The 11,563-nt window shown below is 39.9% G+C and overlaps 1 pseudogene; it reads left to right on the forward strand.

The window, feature by feature from the left end:
* The first annotated feature begins 5,685 nt into the window (after positions 1–5,685).
* On the forward strand, positions 5,686–6,033 carry LOC102873855 (annotated as a pseudogene).
* The last annotated feature ends 5,530 nt before the right edge of the window (positions 6,034–11,563 follow it).

Consider the following 11,563-nt stretch of genomic DNA (forward strand, 5'->3'; position numbering starts at 1 on the left):
TGATTTCCTGTCAAAGAATATAGCCTTCCCAGATGGAGGAAAAGAGAAGCCAGTTCCAGTGCAACCTATTGCCACATTTAGACTCACTTGAATAAGGTGTGACTCCCGATCCAGGGATGAGCCCTGCACTGCAGCTCACCCCATCTTGCAAGATGCAACACATGGTGACAGTGCAGGAAGGAGAAGACCGTGGCATCAGGCCAACAACTGGCGTGTCCTTAGGCATGGGGGGATCACAGTTCTATTAGAAATTATGATGAGTATTGTAAAACAGCATAAATCATAGGCTGTTTAGAAAGAGAACCAGAGGACCCTCAGTATTACAGTGCTACTGGAGGTAGTTCTAGGTGTTATTAAGTACCATCAAGTCAGCTCCAACTCATCATGAAATGTCGCCTGGCCCTAAGCCATCCTCATTATGGTAAGTCTATTTGAAGCCATTGTTGCAGCCCTATGTCAATCTAGTTAATCATAAGCTAGATGACTCATACCCCTTCTTTCAAATTCCTTCATATGCTTGTAATTATTGCATGTATTTCACACCACTACACTACAGCCAAGTTGTCCTCTTGATTATACTGTAATATCCATAGGCAACCACTTGTAGAAATGGATAGTTTACTATGTAGAGAGAAAAGTATTAATACCTAGTGATATTTACTGAGATTCTATATCAGTAGAGGCAATTTTTTCCAAGGGGCATACATATATACAAATGATTAATTAGAGTAAACGACTTCACATATATCTTATTTAAAATAAATAGGAAAATCACTTTTTAAGATTTCTCTTTCCAGCTATCTGGCCTCCTAAAGACCCATCAACAATTTGCCTAGCAACAAGATTAATACATCAGAACAATCAAAATGGAAACAATGAGAACACTGACATTGAGAAAAATGTAACCAATATAACTAAATAACATGCATGTTGTTGTTAGGTGCCGTCCAGTCAAATTTGACTCATGGCAACCCTACGATGAACAGAAATGAGCCTTAATGCTATTCTGTGTCATCCTCATAATCTTTGATAATGTGTGAGGCTATTGTTATAGTCACTGTGTGGATCCATCTTGTTGAGGGTCTTCCTTTATTTGATTCTCCACCTTTCCCCGCTTGATGTGTTTTAACAAGGGATAGTCCCTCTTGACAACATACCCTAATTATGTGCAACTAAATTTCATCAACCCTGCCTCTAAGGTGTACCATGGTCACACTTTCTCCAAGATGTACTTGCTTGTTCTTTTGGCAGTCCATGTAATATTCAGTACTTTTTTCCAACACAATTCAAAGGCATTCATTCTTCTGTCATCCTTATCCAATGTCCAACTTGAGTAAAAAAAAAGCATAGAGGAGACAGAAACTATGTAGTGTACTAAAGCATAAAGTGAGAGACAGACAGGTTATAGATGAACCTGAAGAAGAAGTGGAAGCTAGTCCTTGGTTCCTTAATCTTTCACTGATGGTTTTTGAGATGCAATAACAAAAGTGGTTGAAAATTTTTAATATTAGCTTTTGTGTGGCTCTCTAGAAATTGCATTTGGAAAGGATAAGATGGGGGGAGAATATTAGTTACAAGATTTAGCAGAAATTCAGAAAAGATTATGTTTGTTGGACCCAAGCTGAAGAGACTGTGATGAGTCTGAGAAATATTTAGGCATTGGAATTACATGGCCTGATTTTTATTGACAAGGGTGAGGAAAGGCCAAGGATAACTTGTGAAACAGGTTGACATAACCAATTTAAAATATTAGAATAAAGGAAGAGAAATTATGAATTCTGCTAAGACTGTGTTGAGTTGGCATTCAGGCGTGGCCTTAAAGTGAATACGTCCAGGGAAGAGCTCAGATTTTACAGGTACAGACTTAGGAAACACTGACAGAGAGGTAGCTACCTTATGTTAGCAGATGAAACCACACAAAGAGGCAGTAGAGTCATTAAAATCATAGAGTTGCAGAATGGAGGATAGTGCTCATGGAAATAGCAATTTTAAAAGGAAATGACAAGTAAAAGAGTAATGGCAAGAAGTTGTACTGCCATCCCGAAGGCATGCAGTTCGAATCCACCAGATGCAATGTGGGAGAAAGATAAGCAATCTCCTCTCTTGCAATTCATTGCCTCTGAAAACCCTCTGGCGGGTCAGCTATGGGTCAGTTTTGACTTGACAGCCAACAAACAACAACAACAGAAAATAAACAGTCTAGGAAAAAGATAAAATAGAACTTACAAGAAAGGCAAGGAAGAGTAGAGGAATGGAGTATTGATAAATACTAAAAGGAGTAACAGTGTCAGGAAGTAGAAAACATCTACAGGGTTAAAAGCTTTAAGTGTGCACAATGAATCAAAAAACAAAGCTTTTTCGGTAGATTTGACAATTTATGGTTATTATTTACCACAATAAGAGCTGTTTCAGGAGAAAACGGGGTGAAGAAATTAAGTCATAGGTCGGAGCCTGACAGAAATAGTTTGAGGGTGAAGAGTCGATAAAGAAATGGAAATCATTTATTATTTTAAGAAGTTAGTTTAAGGAAGGTAGGACATACATTAAAGGTCCACAATCAACAACCTTGGCACCAGCAGTCAGGAAATCAAAAGATGAATTGCACTGGGAAAATTGGCTGTCAGAGACCTCTCCAGAGTACTGAGAAGCAAACATGTCAATCTAAAGACTAAAGTGCACCTAATGCAGCCATGGTCTTCGCAATTACTTGCTATGTATCAGAGAGGTAGACAATGATTAAGGATGACAGAAGACGAATTGATGCCTTTGAGTTGGAGCACTGGAGAAGGGCCTTGAACATATCATGGACCACCAAAAAACCCAAATAAATCTATATTGGAGAGGGTGAAACCAAGTTTCTCTTTGGACGCTGGGATTTTGAAGCTCCATCTAACATAATTTGGGCACATGGCCAGGAGGGACCAGTCCTTGGAGAAGGACATCATGCTTGGAAGGATGGAGGGATAATGCAGGGGAGGAATACCCCAGATGAAATGGATTGATACTGTAACTGGGGCAGTGGGAGTAGGTATTTCAGAGTCAGTAAACTGGTTTAGGATAGGTCAGGCTTCAAAGCTGTTGTACATAGCACCACTATGAGTTGCAGATGACTCAATACCTTATAACAACAAGAGAAGCATGGACAAGGTCTGCATATATTTATAGACAAGAGATAAGTCAAAATACAGAAAGATTTGAAATATAACAAAGAAAATGTATAAAACAGATCAGGACATGAAGGAATTGGAGTTCAGTATAGAAATGAGAAGATGATATTCAAAAGGATACGTCACTGATTAGAAGACAGAAGGTAAAGATGGATGTGAATGTGGATAAATTTGTCAGTAGAAAGATAAGAAGCTTAAAAAGATTGCTGTTTTTAGATATAAGTTGTTTTCAACTCATAGCAACCCTATGTAGAATTGAAGGGAACACTTCTCAGTTCTATACAATCTTCAGTCTCTGCTGTTTTTATTAAAAAGATAAGGGTGTTCCTTTTTATTGCCGTTTTACTTTACCTAGAATGATGTCCTTCTCCAGGAACTGGTTCCTTCCTCTTGATATAACATAATCTCCAGGGGCTGGTACCAAAATAAGTGAGACAAAATCTTTTCACTTTTGACTATCAGGAGTATGTACTTCTTCCAAGGTATATTACTTTGTTCTTTTGGCAGTTCAAAGTATCTCCAATATTCTTCCCAACATCAAAATTCAGAGGAATCAATTTGTCTTCAGTTTTCTTATTTTTCTATGTAACTTTCACATGCCTATGAGGAAGTGACAATTCCATAGCACACTTCAGTTCTCAAAATTACATTCTTGTTGTTTATATGAGATGCTTATTATGTTTTCAGGATCTAACTATCTTTTGAAAAATCCCTTCTATGTTTGGAGAATTTCCCACATTATAAATAATGTCTTTCCAAAGTGGAAACTAGAACTTATTCTCCTGCATCTCTTGCCGCTAAAAATGAAGCTTTATTTTTAGCTTTTACCATCCCCATGTTTCTGCATTTAATTTTTATTTGGAAGGACGTAATGTGAGGATGAAGGAAACTGAAGTAGAGACATGTGTAATCTTTCAGAGGTAACAGAGACAGAACCTCAGGTTTCCAGTTCTGAGTATATGGTACAAGGCAGGGTTTGGATTTAGGCAGTATCATCTATTACAAAAGTCTCTGTGGTATGGTGAGGATGAGTTCTTTCCAAGCTCACTGTATGTTCCTCCTGGGGAGTCTGTAAGTTATGAAATATCTTTAAGCTAAGGTAGTATTCAGTTCATAGAGTTGATTCTGTTGTTTGTAATAGGGAACACCAAACGATATTTTGGTGATTGCTGTTGAGTCGAGCACGACTCATAGTGACCCGATGAACAAAAGGTCTGAAGCCTTTTTATAATTGGTCATTTATGAAAATTCATTGGATGCCACTCCTGTTTCCAAACCAAATGACATAGCAATAGCTAAAAATAAAAAAAGTATTGAATGTACCATGGACTGCCAAGAAAACAAACAGATTCATGCTGGAGAGGGTTAAAGGGCTGCTCCTTGGAGGCAAGGATTCTGGGGCTTCGTCTGACATACTTTGGACATGTTGTAAGGAGAGACCAGTCCTTGAAGAGGGACATCATGCTTGGGAGGGTGGAGGAACAGCGCAGGAGGCGAAGGCCCTCTGGGAGGTGGATTGATTCAGTAGTCGGGATGGGTGTGTCGGAGGCAGTGCGATTGGCACAGGATAGAGCAGGGTTTAGGGCTGTTGTACATAGGGTCGCTATGAGTCGCGAGTGACTCCATGGCACATAACAACAACAACAAATTAAAAAAAGGTCAATTATCTCAAGGGTTAAAGGAAGATCATTGGCTGAAATTGAGGGCAAGGTGTTTGAAGAGAATAATCATTTAGAGTACATGGTGAGAATATGGAGAAAGAAAATTGACTAGCAGAAATAAGACTAGCAGATTTAGTAGAAAGCCTCAGGGTCCTGCTTAAGTTAACACCATGAATTAGAATTAAAATACATTTTATTTTCATGATTGTGTGATTTTAGTTTTCCAACAAAATAGTAAAAAGAGACTGAGGGAGGGAATGGAAAGTGGTGGTAAGAAATAAAACTATGGAGGTCTAACCTAGGAAGAGAAGGCAGGCCACCATGTGGCTGATAAACCAGAAAGATGGGAAGAATCAAGGGATTAACATTTCTTTGAGCTAAACAGTGTGTTAGAATGAGCATAAGAAAACTGGTAAAATAGGAGGTTGTGGCTAGAAATTGAAATGTTCACATATTATATTTTAGAGATATAGGCAATGTACGCCTGTGGAGAAATCTAGGTTCTGAATTTAGACTCACAGGGACATACCAACTATGATGCAGGATGGGTCACTCATCTCTACAGATGGAGAAATTTGCTTGGATGATGACAGGAGTTGGAGTGTAGAAGAATTCTGTGTATCAGCTTTCAAAATCTTTATGGACGAAAAGCAGTGTTTAGAATCTAAGTAAATAGATGATAGATAAGAAGAGATGGATGGAATATTCCAAGGCTCAGAAAGACAGCGTGGAATGAACTTTAAGAGTCCAAGGCCAAAAAAAAAAAAAAAAAGGAGTCCAAGGCCAGCCTACTGGGAGGGCGCAGGGGATACTGGGAATCGCGCCTGCGCACATTGATCATAGAGGCAGCAACCGCCATGGACGTTTTCCTGATGGTTCGGCGCCACAAGACCACTATCTTTACCGACGCCAAGGAGTCCACCACCGTCTACGAGCTGAAGTGCATTGTCCAAGGCATCCTGAAGCGGCCACCCGAGGAGCAGCGTCTGTACAAGGACGGCCAGCTCCTGGAGGACACCAAGACGCTGGGCGAGTGTGGCTTCACCAGTGAGACAGCGAGACCCCAGGCCCCGGCCGCGGTGGGGCTGGCCCTCCGAGCAGGTGACACGTTTGAGGCCCTCCACGTGGAACCCTTCTCCAGCCCGCCCGAGCTGCCGGACGTGATGAAGCCGCAGGATTCGGGAAGCAGCCCCAGTGAACAGTGAGGGTGGTGCCCCCACCTCCCAAAAAAGAGACTGGATTAAAAAAAAGTTGAAGACCACTAGAACAGAAGTAACAGAGAAGGGGCATGAGTAGATTTTAAAAGGAGATATGATACTGATAATAAAATCCAGTTCAGTAATATAATGAGGCAGCAGTGCGTTTTTGTGTTGGGGGTGGGAGGGCGTGGGAGTGGGGGCGGTAAAGTCCCAGTTGGCCTCTATTCGGTTAAGTGCTAACAACCAGGTTAGCCTGGTTAGCAATAACGAGCCTGAAATCTCAAAAGTCCTGTCTTTGCCTTAGGCATTTTCTGTTTCAGAACTCACTAAACATGCACTTGAGACCACATGAAACTCCTTCAGTTCTTTTAAGATGCTCTCACACACAAGCATTCTTAGTTGGACTAAGCATCCTTAGTACCTTAACTTGTTGTTATGTGCCGTTAAGTCGCTTGCGACTCATAGCAACTCTATGGACAACAGCCCTAAACCCTGCTCTGTCCTGTGCCAATCGCACTGTCTTTGACACTCCCATCCTGATTATACCAGTCACTGAATCAATCCACCTCATAGAGGGCCTTCGCCTTCTGCGCCTGCCCTCCACCCTCCCAAGCACGATGTCCCTCTCCAAGGACCGGTCCCTCCTTACAACATGTCCAAAGTATGTCAGACGAATCCCCAGAATCCTTGCCTCCAAGAAGCAGCCTTTTAACCCTCTCCAGGATGTTTTCCTAGCAGTCCTTGGTACCCTCAATACTCTTCTCCAGCACCACAGCGCAAAGGCATCAATTCTGTCCTCTTTAGTCATTGTCCAACTCTCTGATGCATAACAAGTGATTGCAAAGACCATGGCCTGTATCAGACGCACCTTAGTCTCCAGAGAGAGACCGTTGCTCTTAAGTACTTTAGAGAAGTCCCTAACAGCAGACTTTCCCATTGCAATACGTCTTTTAATTTCCTGGCTGCTGGTGCCAAGAGTGTTGATTGAGTGTTGATTCAATCCATATTGAAGGCTGCAGTCCTTGACTCTCTGCAGCAAGCGCTTCAGGTCCTACTCAGTTTCAGCAAGCAGGGTTGTGTCATCTGCATAACACAGGGTATGTACAACAAAACCCTATGTACAACCTTAACTTAGATCTTGAAGAACTCACTCTTCTCAGGAAAGGTAGTACTTGGCTTTCTTTGCTTGATACCATCTGATAACAGCCCTCAAAATGAAGCACAGCTGCCTAAAAGCAATCTGACCTCAAGGAAATATGGTGGTGGGTCCATAAATTTTATTTCTGGTAGTCTGAACTTATGCTGGGCCTTGACTAAATCTCTAGTTTGGAAGCTCATGGGTAAAGCAGTTGGATTCTGGAGGGTAGATTCTCTTGTTTTAGTTGAAAGTCGGGTGTAAAATGGTGGCTTTTTATTTTGTTCACAATCTTGTGTGAGCTGTTTGGTTGCCTGGATTTACTAGATTTTTGGTGTTAATTGTATCTTGGGAAGAACATTCTTCTAAGTGGTACAGCACTGGTCTGTCAGTTTGCTGGCCTGAGGTAACGTGGGGTTGCAGTGATACAGCATGCATTGCCACTGGTGTGTTAAATGCCATAATGGTTACCCATGGTGAACTGGGTTTGGCAAAGCTCCCAGATTAAGTAAAACGGGCTTAGAAGCAGGATTGGCATCCACTTCATAAACAACATGCCTTTGGAAACTCTATGAACATTGGAGAAATGACTACTTATATAACAGGGTTCAGATCTTTTTGTTCATAGAGTCTCTATGAGTTGTACCTTACTCGATGTCACTTAACAGCTTCAGTCTGAACTTGTCAGTAGTGCAAGGCAATACCTGAACATCACTCTCTATGTTGTCCTTCTTCTTCTCTCATTTCCATCAAATGGCTTGTGCTTAAATGTGTTTACTGGTGAGGAAGATGAGAACAAGAAAGATAGTTATTATGGTGATGGTGATGATAATGATGATGACACTAAAAGCCAAGTGCAGTTGACAGGTGTCTCAAGAGCCACCACAAGCTCTCATTGAGGCAGGTGGCACACACATCTGAGAATATGTGACTTGCTCATGGATCAGTTATCCTGGCATTAAAGTCACTCCTGGTTTAAATCCGGTAGTAAATTCTGAGAGTGTTACTGTGGCTTCCAGAGATGCCTAACTTATTTCCACATAGTGGCTTACATACTGGGAGGTCCTCATACTGAAGACAGAGCAGTAAGTAGCACCCAGCATCCTGCTCCTCTTTATCACCCTCTGGTTCAGTGCTTTATACTCTTGGGTCCAACAGAGTAAAATCTACAAAAACTTTGAATTCACTAATAGTTGTAAATTGAGGTTTGTTTGGCAAAGCCTGATCATTTTTATGAAAAGCATCTCACATTGTTCAGCATAGAGAACCTCATAACCTGAAGATCAACTAAAAGTAGATAAAAGAACATTAATAATCAGGAGGCCACATAAAATTTAAGTAGTGCAATGTTGCTAGATCTTGTTTGGGGATCATTCCCTGGCAATGCCTCTACTAGTTTGTTCAATGCTGACATAATTCATGTTCTCTCTCTTTTCTCTTTCCCTCTTTTATTTGCTATAAAGCTGAGTCCAACTCATAGCTGACCCCCCAGTGAGTTTCCAAGGCTGTATATCAGACAGAAGGAGATTGCCCATCTTCTTTTGGATTCTAACCACTAGAGAAACGTGACCTTTAGATTAGCAGCACGACTCTTAAAGGACTAGGCTACAGGACTCCCTAATGTTAAGAGTGGTAGAAATACCACTCTCTAAGCTACTTGAGGGAAAAACACACATTTTGGCACTTAGTGATATATTCCAATAATTCTTGTGCACTTTTGTGGAGAACTCTATTCTTCCCAGTTGCTGGCACCGATGATATTTATGTCACTGGATTCTTGTGAAGAACAAATGAGATGATAACCTAGCACCTGACACATGTTCTGGTATTGCATTGCTAACTAAAAAGCTGCACATCTGCCATTCACTCACTGATAGCTCCATGTAAGAAATGCAAGCAGTAAGAAATGCAAGCAGTCGTATTCCAGCAAGGTTTACAACCTCAGAAACCAAATGGAATACCACCATGAGTTGGAACCTCCTTGATGACAGTGAATGAGTGAGTGTCATATCATGTTAGCTAGCACCAGAGCAAAGAAATAATCATAAAATGGATCCTAGGAGACAAAAGAGAGAGAGAAACAAAATTACTAAATAAAATAATAATAATAGTAAAATAACGTAATGAACTAAACGGGGGAGCTTAGCATTGAAATGTAGAGGAGACAGCAAATAATACCATTAGAAATAAGCAAAAGTGTACAAAAATTATACAGAAGTCTTCAAATATTTACACAGTTTGAAATAAGTGCAACTAAAGACAATATCCACAGAGGATGAAAGGGGGGTATTTTAATCAAAGATCTCTGTATTGTGACTTGGGAGTTCTGAATTCTAATATTGGAGAATGTCTCCAAGCTAACACAGAGAGTCATTGCCTCTCTTGATCCTCAGTTTCCCCATTAGTCAAGTGAAGCATATGGAGAAACTAACTAATAATTGGATTCAAATGTCAAAATAATCCCACTTTTTAAAAAACTAAGGGAAATTTTAAAAAGGAAGAAGAAAATCCTCTTGGGAAGGACCCTAGTTTATTCTAATATATGAGCTGCTGTCACTCTACTTCAGACATGTGGAGAAATAAGTCATCCCAGGACACAGAAAAACACCTTTCAACAGAACTCTGACCGCACATTAGCATGCTATCCACACTGGAGAATTCCAGGTTAAGCTGTGTGGAAGATTGTTTCACTGATGATTCCTTATGAGTCACCTCCTAACAGCCAAGTCAGTCCCTTGCAATGCATGTGACTTGCCTTGACGAATAGCAGTACAAATGAGTACAGATGCTGGAATTAGAACCTTGAGAAGCATTTGCAAGCTGGATCTTGTACTCATAGATTATTTCCACTACCCAGTAAAGAAGCTGGTTGAGCCTTCGTGATTATAAGAGACCACATGAAGAAAAAAGGCCAGAGGTTCCACCAGTAAACTCATTTGAGTAAGCCTAGATGGGACCAACAAAAAAGCCACTAAGCCAACTCAATAATGAAAAATATTTACATGCTGTTTCAAGTCACTAAGACTAGTGAAAAATACTTACGTTGTTGTAAGTCACTACATTTTGCAATAGTCTGTTATACCAATAATTTAGATAAGCTGAGATCAGATGAGAGAACTAACATTTTTCTATTTTGAACAGTTACCTTAAAGTCCAATAACCTTAAAATTGTATAGACTTAGCCTAATAGATAGCCTCTGTGTGTCTTCATACACAGATTTCCAATATTTCCTTACCAATAAGATATATGAATAGAGGTAATATACACTTAATGATAACTACTGGGTTTGCTACAAATACAAAGAAAAATAAACAGCTAGAAAACATAACAATAGGCACTTGGGTTGCTTCCATCCCTTTGCTATTTTAAATATTGCAGCAATAAACATGAGTGTGCATATATCTGTTTGGAGAACGGTTATGGTTTCTTTAGGGTATATTCCTAGTAGTAGTACTGCTGGATCAAGTGTCAATCAACAAACATAGAAGAACTATGGTATATTCAAACAATGAAATACTACACAGCACTCAAAAACAATGAACCCAAAACATTACACAACATGGGTGACTCATGCTGACATTATACTAAGTTAAATATCTCAGTCACAGGACAAATACTGCATAGCACCACTGTTACAAAGCAGGTCTGACATGAGGGTTTGGGAGGAGACTAGGATAAGAATGAATAGATAACGAACATTGCACTGGAACAGATGAAGGAATGAACTATTTAAAAGGAATATTTGATTAGACATTATATGTAAGACAACAGTCCAGAATAAGAGGTACATTGCAAAGAGGACTGGAGGAAGTGGGGGAGGAAGGTAATTGTACAACAATGAATGAATATTTTTTTAAAAAAGGGAACTGGGGGAGGGGGGTAAAAATACACAACAATGAATGAATGAAAATTTTTCTATAAACTTTCATTAAAATCACAATTAAAAATTTTATTTAAAAAAAAAACCAAAAAAATCATAATGAAAGAACAAATTTTGGTGCTCAGATAAAAGTTCCTATCAGAACATTCCTTGTTTGGAGGGTTGGTATGAAGCCCTCATACCAAATTCTTAAGGTGAGCTCAAGCAAACACAGCTTCTACTTACAAACCACAATTGCCAGTTCCCCCGGCCTCTTTGTGGGTATTTCATCACAATGATCTCCACATTTGACTGGCATGAGCCTGGAGATCACTACATTGAAACAGATGAAAGAACGAACTTTCTACAAGGAATACATGATTAGGCATTATACGTATGACAACAGCCCAGAATAAAAGGTACATCATTGCAAAGAGAACTGGTGTGGTCAGAAGGTAGGTAATCAAGCAATAATGGGAAAGAATAGTTTAAAAGTAATATATTTTAGGGAATTATGATTATTATAAGAGTCTGGAATGAG

Source organism: Elephantulus edwardii, unplaced genomic scaffold (assembly GCF_000299155.1).
Source record: "Elephantulus edwardii isolate Elephantulus edwardi_28Jun2011 unplaced genomic scaffold, EleEdw1.0 scaffold00195, whole genome shotgun sequence".
NCBI lineage: Eukaryota > Metazoa > Chordata > Mammalia > Macroscelidea > Macroscelididae > Elephantulus > Elephantulus edwardii.